At 43.0% G+C, this 19,332-nt stretch overlaps 1 long non-coding RNA gene across 1 annotated transcript; it reads right to left on the reverse strand.

Annotated features, from left to right (window-relative positions):
• Positions 1-7,354: 7,354 nt before the first annotated feature.
• On the reverse strand, positions 7,355-19,036 carry LOC137477395 (uncharacterized). Its single transcript, XR_011000973.1, has 2 exons — positions 17,781-19,036; positions 7,355-8,605 (listed from the first exon to the last, which is right to left on the reverse strand). It is a non-coding gene; the product is annotated as an uncharacterized lncRNA (long non-coding RNA).
• Positions 19,037-19,332: the final 296 nt, after the last annotated feature.

The raw sequence follows: 19,332 nt of genomic DNA on the forward strand, positions 1-19,332 counted from the left end.
AGCTTTGTCACAGCTGTCAGGATATAGCATTTTGGAAGTCACAGATTTTGCAGTTACTTGGTGAAACTTTACTCACATCACCAACTGCTAAATTTGTCCTAGATGAGTACTAATCTATATTAGCAAATTTTATCCATTATGGGTAAGAATAGAAGATGAGATTTCCTGTCATCCTACTTCCTCAGTAATGCCAACATGCAAACCAGTTTTTTAATTGTCCCTAGTCTTCTCAGTTTAGGAATCTTAATTTTCAGAGCAAAAATGTAAATACTTGTGGAGCTGTGAGTTTATTACTGCTAAATTTCCTTGTGAACAATTTCCCCCTGCATTGAGGTTTATTTCATCTGGTATGTTTATTGTGTTTGGCAGAGGTGGGGGCGGAAAAGCTGCAATTCTGAGTTAAAATGATCTTGCTGCACACTTTATTTGAAATGCTTTACTTTGAAGATACAGATACTTTGTTTTCCACCACCACCCAGATTGAAAGTTTCAGCTGTCTAGGCATAGTAACTTCCTCCTAAAGACCCCCATAATACAGAGAAGGTTCTGTTACCCATTTTTCATGCACCCTGAGATAACTACAAATAGACATGGAGAAGAGTCTTGCCTTGTGCTTCTACTTACCCAGCAGCACAAATACACAGGAGTTCCCTATGCTAATAAATTGTCACAACAGCCACGAGGGTTTTTGGAAGAAGATATAAAGATAGCTGATAATCTATGCCTATAAAATGAGCCTCCACACACCAATGGTTTTGCTTCCCACTGATCAAGGAAACTCGAAATACCATTGTGGGATGTGTAATCCTGTGGTGCAGTAACTTCACATACAAAAATGCAAAGTACCTGCATTTCTCACGTACTTATTACGTTACCTATTATATTTCCTGGAACTAATTTTGGATTTCCATTTGCTAAGTCCTTTTTGGCAAGCCAATACTGCCTCTTTTATCCTGTTGCCCAATAATAATATTTCTCATTTTTAAAACTGTGTTATGTAAAATACTCTAAAGATAGAAGTCTCTCAAGCACCTCTTCCATTTTTTTACGGAGTCTGCTCTTCTAAGACCAGAGACAGCGAGTGCTGTCTCTTCCAGACTGTGCATTTGGTCACTAATTGAACACACAGTTCTGCAGACACTACAAGATTCAGAATTTTATTGCCAAGGTGGTTTGTCGGTATGACAGCTGCCCTCTTTTCTAAGCCAGCTGTTTAGCCACAACCTGGTGCAAAAACTTTTCTGATTCATTTCTTATATTGTAGGGGGAGAAGTAGTGGAAGAATGAAAAATGTAATGATCTGGACCTTTCCTTTTAGTGCTCTGGTTTCTGTTCAGAACATTTCAGATAAGGTGGTGGGAAGAAAAAGAAAAAGCTACTACATTCACAAAAATATTTCCCTCTTAAAACAGTACCCCATGATACTTGACCATACAGGAACTCTTTAATTTTACTCCCCTTTTTTTTTTTCTTTTTATTTTGTACGCTATTGCCTTATTCCTGTATTTAACCTTTTAGTATTGCCTTCACATTACTGTATTAGTCATCTCCCACTGCAAGTATTCTTCATTAAAGCTTTTCTTAAAACTCAAAGAAATTGATCCTCAACTTCTCTCCCTGGAAATCCCCTTTCTGTGTTTTTAGCTGGTGAAGGCAGAAAATGCAAGTTGCTCTGTGTGTGGGACTACAAATACACAGCTTGGGAACAATGCAAAATGACAAATATAGTTTCAGATCCACAAAGTTCAAGGGCAATAGTGACTCATTCGCTATTCTGAGAACTTTTGCTGCATAATTCAGGCCATCACTCCTTGCTCCTACTATGACTAAGCCTGAGACGTTTCACCCACTGATTCTCTCCCCTCCTCCCACTGGCACAGGTATTCCAGAGAGTCTTAATCTAAAAACAGATTTTTTTTTTTCAATGTAAAATAAGAAATGAGTAAAAACAGCATCAAAACCACCATTTGCTTGGGAAAAAGATTATACATTTAAGCCTGTTAAACTGACACTGATTTTTGTATTGATCCAGATGTTAGACTGGGCTTTCCCATATCCCAGCAAAACCCCTTTAGAATTCTCCTTTGAACACAGTGATATTACTTGTCTATTTGGAAAGAGAAGACACGCCATCTGCTCTGCCATTCTGTGTTTCACACAGTATCCCAAGAGAAACAGAAAATTACAAAATGGTTTCCACACAGAGCAAAGAAATTTGAAATTAAAATTCCCCATAGCTTTTATTTTGAGTTGGTTACAAAACCAGCAGTAACCATAAGCCAATTATTCTCTTTTTAATTTCCACAACTATACATGTTCTTTTTTAAGACAAAAATTATTTGAATTTAAGATAACAAGGTTCTTCAGGAAAGAAAAAAAAGAGGATCTTTTTAAATAGGCATTATTTTTAAGTATTTCTTTTAAGCTGTATTGTAGCAAAATATTCTTAGTATAGCTCTCTAAAAATAATCCATATTTCAGAGGTTTTCCTTTCTAAAAGGGGCATAGCAGCATTAATCTCCTAGGAGAAAGGGCTCTGAAAAGCAGGTGCAAAGAGGTCTTCCCAGTTCAAGCACATACACTGATAACAGCTTTCAGGAAGGTTAAATCCTCCCATCAGATCAGCAGGGAGATCTCAGATAAGCAGCAGAAATTAAGGATTATCTTGACTACGACATGAACTGTTTACTTTACTATTTTAAATGGTTATGTTGGCTCCATTTCATTTGTAAAGGGGCAATGCTTTCAAAAAGACAACTAAGGACCAGAGACAACTATTATCTATTCAAGTATTTCTACCCATTCTAGCAGCAGCTCCTAAGAATATTCTTTTCTTTTGTGAGGCTAACTTGCTGCACCTTTGGGTAACATTTTTGTATTGATTCAAGGGAAAGGTGCTCAGTCATAAGAAACATTCCCCGTTGGATTGTACAGAGGATATAGAACAGTTTCCTCTGAGCACAGAAGCGTAAGTAGTAAATAGTTACTATTTAATGTAAGAAAATGAATGTTCAGATGTTTGGGCATCATAGCTCAGAAATCCAACAAGAAGGGAAAACATTCAGAGTATTTATTTAACTGGAAAGTAATGATTGAGGGAGTGACCTCAAGTGACAAACAATAAAAATAAAATCAAAAATACCCTCCCTGCATAGCGCATCGATGAGTCAATAGCTCAGTTCATATCACTCACATTCCAGGCAAACAGAGGCAGTGAGGAATTAATTCAAAGGGAAGAATAGTTGGAGGATTTTCTGACACTGTCATGAAAAAAGACTACAAGGGCCTAGGACATTCCTAGCGTGGTTAGCAGACAGCATATGATGTGTTCTAGCATAGGTAACAAGAGCAAGCAAATCACAGAAGCAGAGTTATTGAGGATGACCTGCAAAGACTGGCACCATTTTTTCCCATGACTCTATTGGTGAACCTGCTTCCTTTCATCTTGGTTGGTGAGACAGCACCATTGTTCCTCATGCTCATTATCAGTCATAGCGTTTTTCAGATGTAAAATTCTTCACACCTCAGAACATCCACCTTGAGAAGCTAACAGAAAAGCATTCCTTGCTGCATCCAGCACACTGCGTGCTATTTGCACTACAATATACCTATATCATAGAGTTGCATACCCCATGCATTCCACCCACAATCAGATTTAATGCTTAATTCTGGTGAGCTCTCAAACTACAACCTTGATATTTACAGAGGCCAGGAAGCGGAGCGGGAGCAAATTTGAACCTTCTGTTTGTATTCCCAGTCAAATATCAACCTAGGTAACCTTGTGCAAGCAAAAAGAAACAAGTGACAACATCATCCAACTGCCCCATCATATACCTGAGATGAGCATGCATGAGGGAGCTCAGGGGAGCCCATGGGCTCACGTCTTGCTGCTCTTGAGAACAGACATGGAAAACTGGTGGCGGCATTTGGCGGAGGTCAGAGCACTTGGGCTGACCACCAGCTGGCTTGTCATGTACAAAGCTCCACAGCACTGGGCAGTCACTGGCTGACCATTAACACCTCAATTATTAGGCCCCTAGAGGGCCTTAAGAAAAGATGGGGAGGGACTTTTGACAAGGGAACACAGAGCCAAGAGGCTCAAGGACAAGAGGAAGGGCTTCAAACTGACAGAGAACAGGTTTAAATCCGATATTAGGAAGAAATTCTTCATTTGTGAGGCTGATGAGGCCCTGGCACATGTTGCCCAGAGAAGCTGTGGCTGCCACATCCCTGAAAGTGTTCAAGGCCAGGTTGGATGGGGCTTGGAGCAACCTGGTCTAGTGAAAGATGGCCCTCTGCATAGAAGGGGTTTGGAATGAGATGATCTTTAAGGTCCCTTCCAACCCAAACCCATTCCATGATCTGCATATGCCACCTCAGCCCTGAAGTGATGGAGAAGGCAGTGTGTGCTGCATCCTCCCCTTGTACTAAGCTGGTTGCTTTCAGCTCTGAATTTCAGCACATTAAGAAGACCCTTGGTGAGATGCAAGCTTTCAGGCCAAAGCATTGAAGTGCATCCCATTAAATTGTCCCATGAAGGAAAAGTACAGGTTTTACCCTTTCACAAATACCTGTGGCCATGTAGAAGCTTAAGCTTGACAAAACATCCAGTCTTAAGCAGAGAAACAAAACAAAACAAGGTAAAATTAAGCAAGCAAAACAAGCAGTCAGACTGTAATGGAAACTGTCTCATCATAAGTGGTAGTCCAAATAGTTTAAAAGTCTTCCACTTCCAGAAGGCTCCTCTGGAGTGCATAGAAACCACTCTGATTGGGTACAGGGTATAATGCCAGCATCAACAAAATCCCACTACTTCTGAAATGGCAAATTAATCAGCAAAACCACATGCTTTTTTCTGCCCTGATATTTTTGGCATCCTCTCATTTCTGTTGCTGCACTGAGGGAAGAGCAATGTACACTTCAGGTGATTGAGTCCTCAGCCTTCCTTTGCAACTGCTGTGAGTTGCCAGTCTCCTTCCAAGCTGCAAGAGTGTTGTAGATGTTGGCCAACATCTACAACACAAGAGTGTTTACATCTCATGTTTACTTAAAAACAAAAGGTCCCATAAAGACTAATGAGAAAACAGACAAGTTTTTTAGTTCTTGAAGGATGTAACCTTGAAAGATTTCCCTCCTTCCCCCACATGTAATTCTCTCTTTATAAACATGTAACTTTCTTAGGGAGGTGAAAGGGAGAAAGACCAGCAGCACTTGCAGTAGTACATGGTGTACCCTTATACTCCAAGTGTATTTAATGTTTATCCAAGGACTTTTGAACAGTTCCACAACAGCAGGCCAGGGAACTGAAGATCTGCAAAACTGAATCCCAAGATTTAAAAAGTAGAGTGATGAAGGTTTTAAAATAATCTGGATTAAGTACATGTTTTTGCTAATAACTAGTCTACTGCTTAAACATGTGGATATTCATCCTAAACTCCAAGAAGAAAAACATTGAAAAATTTTATATGGTATTTTTGGTGCACTTGAAACACTTGTGGAAGCCAAAGATTTGTGCTTTGGTGACATTAACTGCTGTCACAGAACTTCTTCACATCATCTTTAACTGCTCCATAAAGCTCCATCTTTTCAGACAGGGCTTGAAACAACTCTCACAGAAGTCAGGAGCTGATGGGAAAACATACAAGACAAGAAACTCTAGCTTTTAAATAGTATGTTTAGCTCTCAGCATACTTTTCATAGCAGTAATAGACCAAATTATTTGGGCTTTTGCCTCAACTGACTGGGTTGTGATGTGGAAACCGGTGTGTTTCTAACATGACATGAACTCTGGTGGCAACATCACTCATTCCCACGCACGTGCAGTGGCTTGTCACTCCCCCACAGTTGTCCTGAGACAGCTATTGAACTGGGTCGTGCTGTAAAACAGAACTGAAACAAGCTGGGTTACAAATTGACAGGTCGTCATTCTCTGCTTTGAGAAAGAGGAGCTTCACATGATGAGGCTGTGAAACATGTCTCGAGGTGTTTTGAATTAACATGCTGTAGAAGGGCTCAAAGGAAGAGCAGTAGCCAAGAAATGCTGATAATTTAGTTTCTCTCCGTACACTTGGCCTTGTACTACAGGAAAGGGATGTTGTCAGATAACAGACTTCACAGCCTTCCTGTCACAGGCAGTTTTTAAACTATGACCACGTGGCTTAGATATTTGGGATATTTAGATATCAGTTTCATCTGGTTCTTTGATCAACAAATGAAGCTTTGGGCAATTTTAGATACCCCTATAATAAGGCATAAGGCCAAACCAGTTGCCTATCTGAATAATATGATTATATTGATTTAAGGAAATACAAATTCTGGAGTTACCAGAACATCTCTTATTCTGCCATATAGTTGCACAGAAAGTAACCTTGTAATACCCTACACTAAGTACCCAAGACATCATGGGCCTAATTTGAGAACAAATCTAATAGGCTCTACTGTGCTCCATTCAGTAGGAATTTTTGTTTTGTTTTCAGGCTGTTTGCTATATGTGCTGTGTTTGACTAAAGTCTCATTGGATATTTGAGGACCAGCTCTGCTAAAACAGAATCAGAGAACAGTGGCATAGTTGAGCAGCCCAGCTGTGGTAGGGAGGATATTTTCAGCTATAAATGCTTTAAGACAACAAATAAAAAGTGAACTATATTGAGTATTTTGAGCCAGAAGGCATGTAGAACAGATACATGTAATTATTCATGTAATTATGGTTAGGAAAACATCATCCAGCCACCCTTCTGTTTCCTCCCCAGCATTGACTTACTGTATCTTGACTTCAGCAGTCACAAACTCTCAGGATAGGAAGACACATGCCCTATTAGTCACGTTTAATCAAGAAGTTACATTTGTTTCATTTCTTGCACTTTCATTTTGTGTATTTTCATGCAATCCTTCTATCCAGTTTATCTCACCTTGCACATTTCTGCAAGTTTTTCTTCTGGTTATCTACCTTTTAAGTTGTATTTCTGTCTTTTGATTGACATATTCTAACAGGGAAAGCATAGTCTAAAAGGAAAAAAATAGCTTAAATAGTGACTCATTTTGTTCTGCTTTGCCTGTTAGTTACATTGTTTGATATGTCAACGTGTTTTCTTAACAATAAAGGTGAAATTCAGAGTTGAAAAAGCACAAGCAGTTGAATGTATTGCCTTATTACATAGAAGTATGATTGAAGAGAAAGGTAACTGCTTAGCAGGGTTTACTGAACCTGCCTTGGTGTAAAGCCAAATAAATTCCACCCTTTGAAATAAGAAGTAATTCTTAAACTACCAGTAGTTGTTAATGATTGCTAGAACTGGAACTAATCAATGAAACCACATGCTAGTGAGTAATAATCTTCTAGAAACATCCTGAATAGAGAGATTTTACCCTTTATTTAACAGAGAAGAGGGAAAAGGTTAATTTACATCTCAGTAGTAATTTGAGTAACAAGAACCATTAACTTTGGAAGGTAATGAGCTGAAACATCCACCAGCTCAGTCCACTGACCGTGTACTTCAGGACAAGCAGAAGGATCTGTTTGATGGAATGCTGTTGATCACTTCCTGAGGATTGGCCAGGCTCTAGATGCCTGGCACATCCCACCTGAATGGCATTGAGTCTGGCTCAGGATAAGTGCTGGTATGGAAGAAGAAAACTGTGAGGAACAGTGCTCTTCCCACACAGTACTTCTGAAAAAAGGTTGGTAGCCTTTTTTTGTATCCCCAAATAGGTAGCAGAGAATTGGCTCCAAAGCTGCCAAATAAACATTAAAAGGAGGAGAAAAAGAATGAGCACCTTTAATAGCATTACAGCTGTGCTTTTCTGACAGCTGATTTCTATCTCTTGCATATTTTTCTTGTCTAGGCCACATTTATTGGCACATTGAGACCTCCATCTTAAAAACTGGAAGACTATCATATGCATGAGATGAAGGCAGAAGCAGAATAGTCACCAGGTGGCTCTCACCCAGACAGACACAGACCAATTTTGAAGCTGAGTACTGCTGAAACTCCATATTGGGAATGCTGTGCTCCAAAGAGAGCAGCAGCAGAGCAGATTGGCTTCAGCCTGCCCATAGCAGGACAGAGCTGGTTTGTCCCTACCTCTGTTACCTCCTGGACTTCTCAGTTCAAGGGCATGAGTAAGAGGCAGCTGTGCAATGAAGTTGCAGGTGTAACCTTTGGGTACCTATTTCAGAGTTCACGTAGAAAGTCAGCGGCGTCTTCCAGCCAGAACTTGAACTGCTTAACCTTCAGCTCTCAGAGGCTTTCAGATCAGAGCTGCAAGTGGATGGAGAAGATTATTCCCAAAAGGTCTGGCAGTCTGTTACACATTACCTCGAAGCAGAGTGGGCAGAAGGATGTCAGGGCACTCTCTCTGGAGCAGAAAGAGATCTCCTGGGAACAGTCAGTCCACTGGGTCACGCCTGCCTGTGTGCAAAGCCCATGCCATGGCCCAAGAGAGAGGTCATTTATATAAATGCCTTCCTCACCCGTGTCACAAAGCTGTCCACTGAAGGCACTAACAGCTCAGTGCTTTAAATGCTTTAGAATTGGGCTGCATGAGAATAAAATTAATCTTAACTGCTTCACTTTTCCTTCCTAAGGAATTACATGCTTTTTTGACCCTATAATAATGAGATTACAAGAAGAGAAAAGCAAAGAGGAGTGATGCGACAGGTAATCATGAGGTAAGCATTTTTAACAAAGCTAATTAGTTTTGGGTTTATGAAAAAAAAAAAAAAAAAAAAAAAGTAAGTTCCATAAGTGATCCTATAGAGATGAACTATGCCACATTCCACTAAAAAAATCCAGAACTCTGAGTGCAGGCTTACACATACAAACAGCCATTTAAAGAGGTGTTTTTTACTAAGAAAATAATCTGCTTATTATCATTGTTGTAAGGCTTTTTGGTTTTTAAACTCCTATTAGTGCAGCAGATTGAATATACCTTTGCATTTTGTGAATCCTCTGCAGAATTGGCTATAGCACAGTATGTTGTAGTGGCACTGCCAATCTGTCCAGCACTTGTGTGACACGAGGCAGCACACGGGAGCAGGGCTCCTGGCACAGACACAGCCACCAGCACTCTGCCTGCTGCCCTGAACAGTGGGAAGAGGGGCATTTGGAGCTCCCTGAACAGTGGGAAGAGGGGCATTTGGAGCTGGTGTCATGAGCAAGTCAGAGCAGAAACTGTTTAGCAAAAAGCCAAATGCAGGGCAAGCTTATCATTTTTATAACTGTCTTTTAGAGATAAACCTCATTTGAAGTCATTGCTCTGAAAACAAAACCAGGGAAAAAAAAAAAAAAGACAAAACAACATCTAAAAGCCTTTTCTGCCATGAGGAAATTCATCTTTGATGAAACCTGGAGGAACAGATGTTACCGAGTTCCCAGGCAAGTCAAATCTGGAAAGAAATGAACAATCTTATCCAGGAAATGGAAGTGATGGGAAGCAGCTGCCACCTGAAGCTTGCTGACTCTCCCTGGCAAGTTCTGTGGCAGTTGCTCATCCCTGCAAAGAGGAGCTTCGGTGTCCCTTTAATTCCCTTTTACTGTCAGGGACATCCCCGTGGAGGCTGGCTGCCCCATCCACACCAGCATACTTGAAGATTAGTTTAGGGAAAGTGTGGATGTTGTCCTAATCCTGTGTTGAAGCCATGAAGGATTGCGGCCCTTTGTTACACAACAGGATCCCTCCTCTGACTCAGTGGAAAGGATTTCCTGGATGCCCAGGGCAGTGTGGATCAGACACAGGGAGGATATGCATGAGAGCAGGCTTGCTGCTCAGTCAGTCAGTCAGAGCACAGCCATGACCTATCCGAGCACTTGAAATAAGAGTTGCTGGCACATCTCCACACTTCTGGGCAGCCTTCCCATGTGCAGGACTGACACACTCACTGTGAACCCACGCAGATATTAAGATATTTGTCTCTAGACCCTAGAGATTAAAACAGACACATGCAAAGCTTCCCCTGTGTTCTCAGGTGTGCACAGCCAAGGCCCGTGTACCCGTGCTCCGTGCCCAGCTCACAAAAACATCCTCTCCAGCTGCTGCTGGAAAGGACTGCCATGATCACTCTCACCTCGCAGCCTGGCTGGCGGCCCTCAGCACTTCCAAGGAGTTGAAGATAAATGAAGGTTGCTTTCAGCAACCCAATAGTGCCACAACCACACAAAGCAAGCTGTTCCTGCCCTGACAAAGGTGGGGGATAAAAGAGGCCATAATACCACAGCCATAGTATTATATCAATACTTACTGTCTTCTGTCTGGAAAGCATTCACAATAATATGGGTAGTGTGTGTAACTACTTGCATTTTTTAATATACTAAATCATCCCAGGAGCTCTTACACAGGGCAAGTGTAAGAGATCCTTTTCGTTCATCTGAAGGTGAATCCCACCCCTACCCCTCCACATTCATTTCAGTACTCAAGCTCTGCTAGAGGACTGAGAGGACTACCTGCAGCCAAGTGCTTCATCAGCTGATTTGGGACATGCAGATGACAGCAGCCATGGCACTGAAGAGACTGCATGACAGTAACAAAGAAAGCATGACTTAACTGGAGGGAGCTGCTCAGTGGTCTCCAGCTGGCTCCAGGCCCCAGCTCAGAAGGTCACACAGCTGACATATCATCCTGTGAGTCATCCCCTGATACGGCCTGTGTCCAGCATAACTTGTGGTTTGGCAGCATTGAGGGAAGTTCCTCCTCCTTGTTTGCTGCCCAGAGTCAACGTTGCCCTACAGAACACATGAGACAGTAAAGCCACCAAGAGACAGATGGCAACTTGACCATCTTGCTAATCATCATCATCATCATCTCGAGTGGCAGCACCAGAAAAGATTCATACACAAGCACCACTTACAAGCTATCTAGACAATGTATCAGCACAGCCAAAATACATCTACCTGCATCAAAAATAAAGGTTTGCTGCCCAGGTCAACTAATTGACCTATATTCTTTGAAGTCTCTGCTTAAATAACAGAATGCATTCAGATCTTAGCCAGGCTGAAACAACAGACATCTTCACAAAACACCAAGATAGATATCTGGTCTCCACAGCTCTGTGGAGTAAGGCCCATAAGGTAATACAGGTTTCATTCAGGGTCTGCACTGCTACACCTTCTGAGTTTACTCCCTAACCAGACACTTGACTGGCATCCTGACAGCACTAGGATACGGCAGTGACACCCTATCAAACAGGTGCTTAGTCAAAACCACACCCCTGTCAAGTAAATGGGAAAATTATAGTCACCAGACTAAAGTCAGGACTGAGTTCCCTGAATTTTGGCTAAACTTAAAAATACTCATACACCAGAGGGAAGACACAGTGTTTCAGGGAAAGGACACAGAACCTATGAATGAAAGCACAGATGTGGTGAGACAGGACACCCCTGTCTTGCCAGGTGTGACTCCATCCCATCCAGATAAGCCCTGCCAGTCATCCTGGAGGAGCAAATGCCATGCCTGGAAGGAAAATTGCCTTCCTGGAGTGTGCAACAGCACCCAGCATGTAATTTCTCAATGTAGTGACAATGAAAGGATTATGTTGATAGACAGGTAGCTGTAATGAGAAAGCAATGACACATAGACCATGCAGCACACATCTTTCCAGGTGCAAGAAGGGATGTTCATGGTGGTTGAGCTGTCTGTGACTGTACAGACAAGTGCTAGAGATGGGTGCTCAAACATACTATCTTTCATGAAGAGCAGAGCAATAGCTGTACAGGCTTTTTCTGTTAGGGTGAGGTGCTGTTTTTTCCACAGCATTAGGTTCTGGTGACTACCACCGTGAGAGAAGCTGGGATTTTCCTTCTGCAGTGAAAGAAAATGCATCATACAAGTCAACATTTAGCTGTCATCCTCTAGTGCTGAATGAAATGCTGCAAATTGCCGAGACTGCTCCAGACCTACCAACTGCAGAGCCTCAGATGAACCTCCGAGTCAAATACAAGTCATGCTGTACACCTGAAACAACACATCTGTGTGACTGTCCACTTCAAAATGCTACACTGTGCATTTAGGGATAGACACCAGATAGGGAAAAGTGGTTAGGGAAAGCACAGATCAGAAAAAAAGATGCTCAAGGATACTTCTCTAGATGCTGCAGTGCTTTCAAAGGCAATGATGAGAGTTTTACCCAAGAAGGGTTTTAAACAGAAGAGCTTATACCCGTTTCCTGAACTAGATGCTAAAGTTACTCATTAGCAGTTCAAATTCAGGCACAGGGATGTTTGTCTGGGGCAAGAATGTATGTTTGTTTTTTATTTCCTCAGAAGCAGGTACCTTACATCTGAGGGATATCAATTATTAACTCCAGCCTGAGATGAAAGTGTACAGGTTTAACTTCCCTGAGAGACAGGTACCTCCTTGTGTTTCTAGATCTGACAGGTTCTGGTGTGCCTTGCTCCCACACAGGAGGTAAAATACCAACTTACAGTGAAGTGATCCCTCTGGGAGAAAGGACCCTGTGCTAAATGCTGATGGGCATATGGGAGGGATTGATTTAATTTAAATTCAAATTTTTACAGTACTAATAGAAAAAATGTTATGGAAAAAATATTTATTGTTCCTAATTATCCTTGGGCCTTAGGTTTTGCTAAAATCTGTCAAGATTTTTGACAAGGTGCCGTGTTCCTGCACCTGCGCTCAGTAGATGATGTTTCAGACCACTACAGAGCCACTTACATGTGTATGTAATGAATGCAGGAAAACAACCTTGCACTTCTGAAGGCTGCTCTTGAAGTGCCACTTCAGACTCCTTCATCAGACCTAATTGAGCTCTTGGGTATCAGATGTTTCTGCACAAACATTTTTTCCATGCACAGCCATATATATATATTTTAAATCAGTTTTTACTGTTGATCCTTTAGTGAGGGGACCTAAAGCTTTCTTTCATTAACACCAGCTTATCATCATTTACACCTTTAATCACCCCATCTTTACAGCTATGTGACAGTAGCATCACCCATACCCAGTAACAGCAGCAGATGGTTCACTTGAGCGCTGTCACAAGCAGGTTGCAGGTTTTGTGTGTTACACTTGCCCTCAAGGTATATTCTAGAGCAGAACTTGCTCCCACAGAAGTCATAACCAGACTCACAGCATCCCTGATAGTTGGCACTAGTCAGCTTCCTCAGAGGTATCCCTCTCCTTCAGGGAGGAGCCATGTATCTCCAAAGCAGGGGGCTGGCCAAACTGATTTCCCGAAGTGTTGGAGGTCAGTGCCCTGTGCTGGGGTCTTCAGAGCCGGGCTCAACACCAAGTGGGACCAGGTGAAGCTCTCCTGTTGGATGACAGTCTGTGCATATGCACAGCAAGCTGATGGGGATTTCCCAGTTTTGGCCCTTGTTTTCTAAAATGAGGAAGTTCCCCACATCTGCTCACTTGCAAATTCCTTTTCTGTCTGACAGCAGACTTTACAGCCCGCGATGGCAGCACCAGAGGCAGCAGAAGCAGAGCTGGGGCTGGAGCACTGCTTCTCGTACAAAGCAGACCTTGTACTCTCCCACCAGGGCTGGGCCTCATCCTGCCCCGTTCCAGCGGGCTGCGAGCGCTGTCTCGCAGCGATGCCAAACCAGGGGAGTCACATGGCTGCGTGGCAGACACGAGCAGATCTATTTAAATTGATTACGCTTCAAACTAAACTGGTTCAATGTCTACTTTCATTCTGGTTTCAGGAACATTTCATAACCACTAAGCCTTTTAATTAAAAAATGTACGGCCTTCGTTGCTGAGCCAGCAGTCTTTGCAAACAGCAGGTGAGCTCAGGAAGGGACCCGAGGCACAAGAGGAGAATCTATTGGCCCCATTCCCTCTCTCAGAGCCCTTGAGCTGCCTGGGCACATCTGCACATAGGTGAGGCCCTTACAGACCACAGCATGAAGTATCTGCCCCAGCAGTCAGAGAGGACAGCCTAGACTGGTGCCTGGAGTGACAACCAGGAGCATTCCCTAAACCAGGGGAAAGAGCTCTCTCTGTCCAGCTGAAAGTGCCTGTAGCCAGAAAGTGTTTATAGCTTCCAGCTGAGAAGTCAGCTAAAATACCAGCTTGTAAGGAGACTCTGCACTGGCTCTCACAAAGGAGGCTCCTGTTCAGGCAAACTTGTTGCTGTTTCTTTGGTGAGACTGCACACACTGCTCCTCGGAAGGAAGCTGGTGGCCTCCTTCACACTGAAGTTTTGCTAAATTATGTAAAGGAGCATTGTTATTCTGGCCATCTCTCCAAGCTCTGGTTTGACACATCACCACCGCATTGCTTTCTGGATTTCTCTCCCAAGGAGAGGCTTGCCGGAGATCTGTGCTTTTGGGCAGTTCCCTTATAAGGCAAAGCTTTGGGCTCAGCTGGACTTAGCTATTCCCTTAGTCTTTAATCTTCAGTGCAAAAAAATAGTCCTGCACTCTGATAAGCCATTGTACCAGTGTCAAGCCAGAAAGAAGGAAACAGAATTGCTCATTTTGCCTTTGCTAAATGACAGCTGACTTCACCCTTTGAAAAAACCACCCCACCCCCCTCCCAAAAACAATCAGCTCGGAGAACATGTAATGTTTGTACCATGAGTTTTGCCCACCAACAATAGCCTGCAAACTCTTCAACACTTGTCTCTTCATCACATGTTCATCCAGTGCTTAACTTGGCAGAGCTCTGCCACTCATCTCTGATCCCTGGGCAGCACAGTCATGTAAGCACTACAGAAAATAGTGAAAGCTCCATCAAACAACGACTTGAGTTACAAGGAGACTGGGCTGGGCCCTGACTCATCCCTCCCAAGAGCCTTCTCACAAAGGGCACCAGAGAATCCGTAATAACAAACATGCCAGCCCAGCTAACTCCCTTTTGAGCTCTTAGCCAGAAAAAAAACCCCGCTATTGTCTCAAATCCAGGGAGTGTAAAGCAATTTGGAGATGACAAGAAGTTCGGATACTGCAGTAGCAATCCCGAGAAACAAAAGGAAGACACAAAAAGCATTCAGACTGTGGTATATATACTTATACTACACTCAAGCTGGAAGCCAGGTTTAAGCCTGATCCTGTTTATGGTTGAACGATCATGATCAGATCTCAAGTCCTGAATTTTCAAAGGAGCTGCAGAGATGCAAGTTTGGACCTAGTTCTGCACGACTGAGGTGCCTTGCATAAAGATATTATGCGTCAGGCATCATAACACATGAAGTCTTAGCAGTTAACACCTCACTGCTGTGTAAAGTGGATTACAGATTTGCCTTAAAATGTGCTTTTCATAAAGAAAAGCTATTGCTCAGATGCTGATTCAAGCACAGATTCAATGAACTATTGAAATAAGGTGACAGAGATGATGCTATCCTTGGCTGCCCTATCTGCAGTGGATTATCCAGTCAGTAGCTAAGAGTATCTTTAGCTGTCAGCCTCCTCTTCCTAAGCAAGAGCAATTACTTTGGTATAGTTAAAAGCAGAATTTATTATTTCTTAATAAAGGATTAGCAGTGTCCCCCATTGATTTTCCTATATGCCTATCATGGACCTACTTGTACACTGGATACATAAATGCAAGTCAGCCTGCTCTTAAAAGCCATTGAAAAGCATCATTGTGTGCTCCTCAGCTTGAAGATGACTCACTTTTCAAAACTGAAATGCCAGTAGTTATGTAGTGGTTTCTCAACCCCCAAGAGCATTCTGTTGGAATAGTGTCACTGGAAAAAGTCACGTCAGCTGAAGGGAGACGCTGAAATTTGTCACCTTGCAGCTGCTACCCAGTTTATTTGTTACCTGCCTGGTGGAATATCACCTTACCAAGTGTTATTTCCTTTTTGAAGGATGAGCACTTTGCAAAAACAGCATGTAACACTCTCCCTCCAGAGCCCCCTCCCCGTGGGGAGAGAGGGCCTGCCACCCTGCACTCCAGCAGCAGCACGTGAGCCCGGCTGAATGGGTGCTGAGGCATGTGCAGAGTCAGTGGGGATTTACTGCTCCACCCAAATTTAATCTCATCATAATCCAAGGTATTTGTACACTAGTGTGTGGCTCGCTGTAGATAACCAGGGCCACTGTGTCACAGGAGGCTCGTCTGTCAGGCAGGGCACGTAGTGTCTACCCCTGCTTTCATGGCTTATCTTACAAATCTATCGCAGCAATCAGAATGAAGGCGGGGAGATCATAAAAGTTACCAGAGAACAACAAAAATGTTTTAGACCGGTAGGTTTGCAGTGCAAGAGGAAGAGTTGTGGTGCACTTTGTTTTGTTTACTTCCTTGAGTAGTACCACCATGCATACCACAGTGATGGCTTAATCCAAAATAACATCTTTTTTTTATGTGTGAGAGGAGGAGGAGAGCTGAGAAAGGAACATGCTGTAAAAACAATGCAAACTGGATATGCAGAAACAAGGGATATTTTTGTTTCTTCTACAAAGTCATTAAGCAAAACAAAATAAAACCTGTTGTAACTCAATTCAACTTGTTCTGAGCCAAGCTGCCTGTTTCCGCCTGCGCCTGCCATATCCAAGCTACTTCTCCATTTAGCTGCACAAGGCACAGCCCTTTCATACTGTAACAGCAAAATCAGCACAGGACTTTCATTGCATTTCACAAAGTTTGAGGAGTGGCACATTATCAGGTGTGGTCAGCAACAGAGGTATTTCATCATGAACAGCAAAGAACTCAACAGAAAAAAACCCTTGACCACAGAAAACACATCAGCCCCAGCATTTTCATCATGCCACTGACATTAATTTATCAATGACATCCTGCTCCAACATCCCAGCCAGACAAGGCCTTCTCTCATTGCCCTTCCTCTGAACTGCTTTTGCTCCAAGAGTGCTCTGGGGCAAAGATCTGTCTCCCAAGGGTTGAAGTGCTTAGTGCACTGCTGGCATCATATGAAAGCATCATAAAATATACACAAGTATCTGCATAGATGATTATTATTACCAAGGCTGTTGCTACATTTGTTGGTTATTTTACCACGCACCGGCTAACTCGCTCTGATTTCTTATAAGCTCATGATAGGTTTATACAGATGCAAAGGTAATCTAGCAAATGCGAGTGATTAATAACTTCCCCAACTAGCATAATCCGCGAGCAGTGAGACAGAAACTGCGTCATTTTCCGGGCCAGGTCTCGGAAAGCCATTGGAGCTGACGGGAAAAGCTATCCAGAGGCACAACCTACAGGTACAAGCTGATACTGCACCCCGGGCTGAGGGCACCAGCGCGGCTCACGGCCATGGAGAAGCAGTTTATCCACTGGGGTAAAGTCCTCCTGACAGGATAAAAACGGCTGTGGATGTGAAAGGGATACAAGCTCCACAGCTCCCCATGCAGAGCATCCAAGCGTTCCCTTTCCAGAGCAAGGGACTGCACTTACCCCTTCTGGGCAAGGGGCTGGAAGAGGATTTCCAAACCTGACAGGAACACGAGCACTGGGTGCTGAGTAAAATGGTGAATGCAGGTTGGATCATCACATGAATAACTGTTCTACCTCGAAGTTCTTCTATCCTTGGAGTGAATTAGTCACTGTAATTTGTAATATCACCTCCTTCTCCAACAAGTCAGAAAGACTCGGAGTCCATGAAAGCATTATGTACACCAGATACAGAAAGGAGAAATGGCAAAAGGAAAGGTGGGTTGCCTCCAGGGAAGGCTACTTTTCTTCAGGGAGCTTCCTGAGTAGCTGCAAATGCAGCCTGCTCACCTTGCTGGCCACCTCTTCTGCCTCCATCCCCTTTCCTGCCGTGATTCAGGGAAATAGTCCAAACTCCCTATTTCTGCATCTCCAGGACAGTACTTTTATCACCAAGCAATGTTTTTTTTCCAGTCTCACCAACATACCTGGGTCCAGTGAGCTGGAGCATAACCCCAGCAGGCTGCCACAGCCAGGGGATGAGGTCTGGAGGGCACTCATCATAGGCAGGGCTGTGCTGGTACCGGGTTGTCAGGGTTATCCAAATCATGGGTGAGGGAAGAAGAGGAGAGCCCTGACTGCTAATGCTCAGTCAGCTGTGCCCCCTTGAGGGTCATGCACCAGAAAGGAGGGGTCTTGTCAATCCTCCCTCCCTAGGCAGCTCTGTCCCCATCAGTCTCAAATATACGAATATTGTAATTTGTGTCTTGAAAAATGCAGGTGTTCAGCCACTCCAGAACTAATGAACAAGGTTTGTTTCAGGGCTGACACCTCTAAAACAGCCTGGCTTTCAGCTGCACAGCAATTTTTCTACATTTGCTCCACTTGAGAGGATTCAAATGGGGTAGCCAACATCACCTATGACTCTTCAAAATATCAGTCTTCATATATGCCCTGTGAAGGCCAGATGCAATCTGAAGACCTTTACTGCTCCCAGGTAATTCAGTCACTCTGTTAACTGCAGCAGGTCTGTGTGCAGAAAATGCCTGGAATAACTATTTCCGAATCACTGCAGACGTTTTGTTCAGGGATAAAGGGACCATTCTTTATTTTTTCTTTTTTTTTTTTTTAATTCTGTTCTTTTGGATGGAAAGTCATATGGAGGCAATCATCACATGGGCATCTGGGAGAGATTCCAGAGCAGAATCAAAAAACTGTTTTTTTTTTCTCTGTGCTGCTATTCTGGTAATTTTCTTCATGTGGACAAATCCCAACAACAGTCAAGCTCACCGTGTTGTTTACCTCTCTTAGGGCATGGAAATGTCTTATACACCCTACTTTAGATGTCAGCAGTTTCAGCTACACAATGAAATCATTTTGGTAGGCACAAGGACCTGGTAGAGGTTTCTAAAAGTACTGGAATCTGCTGCGGGAGCACTAATGACCAGACAACCTCTCTGACTTCTGCAGGTCCCTCCTTAGCAGCTCGTACATCACTGCTTGCGTTTTCAGAAGTGAAAACCAAGAGAGGCACCATGGCAAAAAAAGTTAATTTAGGTTATAAAAAGACAGGAATGCTGTCTCTTTATAAAATGTGTAGCCATGCATTTCCTTTGCACTCCCACTGCAAGCCAGCGGGGTGTGCCAGCAGACCAGCTTTCCTACAGACAACTCATTTTTTTTTCCCTTAAATGATGCAAACTCTCCTCCTCATGCATCATAGCTTTCTTTAAAAAAAAAAAAAAAAAAAAAAAAAAAAAAAGGAGAGACCATGACCCAATTAAACTAACAAGAACAGATCATCCTTGCTGATGCTGCACCACCTCTCTGTAGTTTCTCACTAAAGTACAGCAAAACTTGAGCAATACATAAAAGGAGCAGTAGGCTGAGAATCAGAATCACCTCCGGTTTTCTAATAAACATAAACACTCTCAAACTCCTCTTTACACTGCCTGCTCTTAGGCGGATCAGCTTGGCAGCTCTCCCAGCAGCACCTCTGAAACCAGGTTTCCTGGGGAGGCACATGAGGGCACGGCAGCT

This window comes from Anomalospiza imberbis, chromosome 7 (genome assembly GCF_031753505.1).
Source record: "Anomalospiza imberbis isolate Cuckoo-Finch-1a 21T00152 chromosome 7, ASM3175350v1, whole genome shotgun sequence".
Classification (NCBI taxonomy): domain Eukaryota; kingdom Metazoa; phylum Chordata; class Aves; order Passeriformes; family Viduidae; genus Anomalospiza; species Anomalospiza imberbis.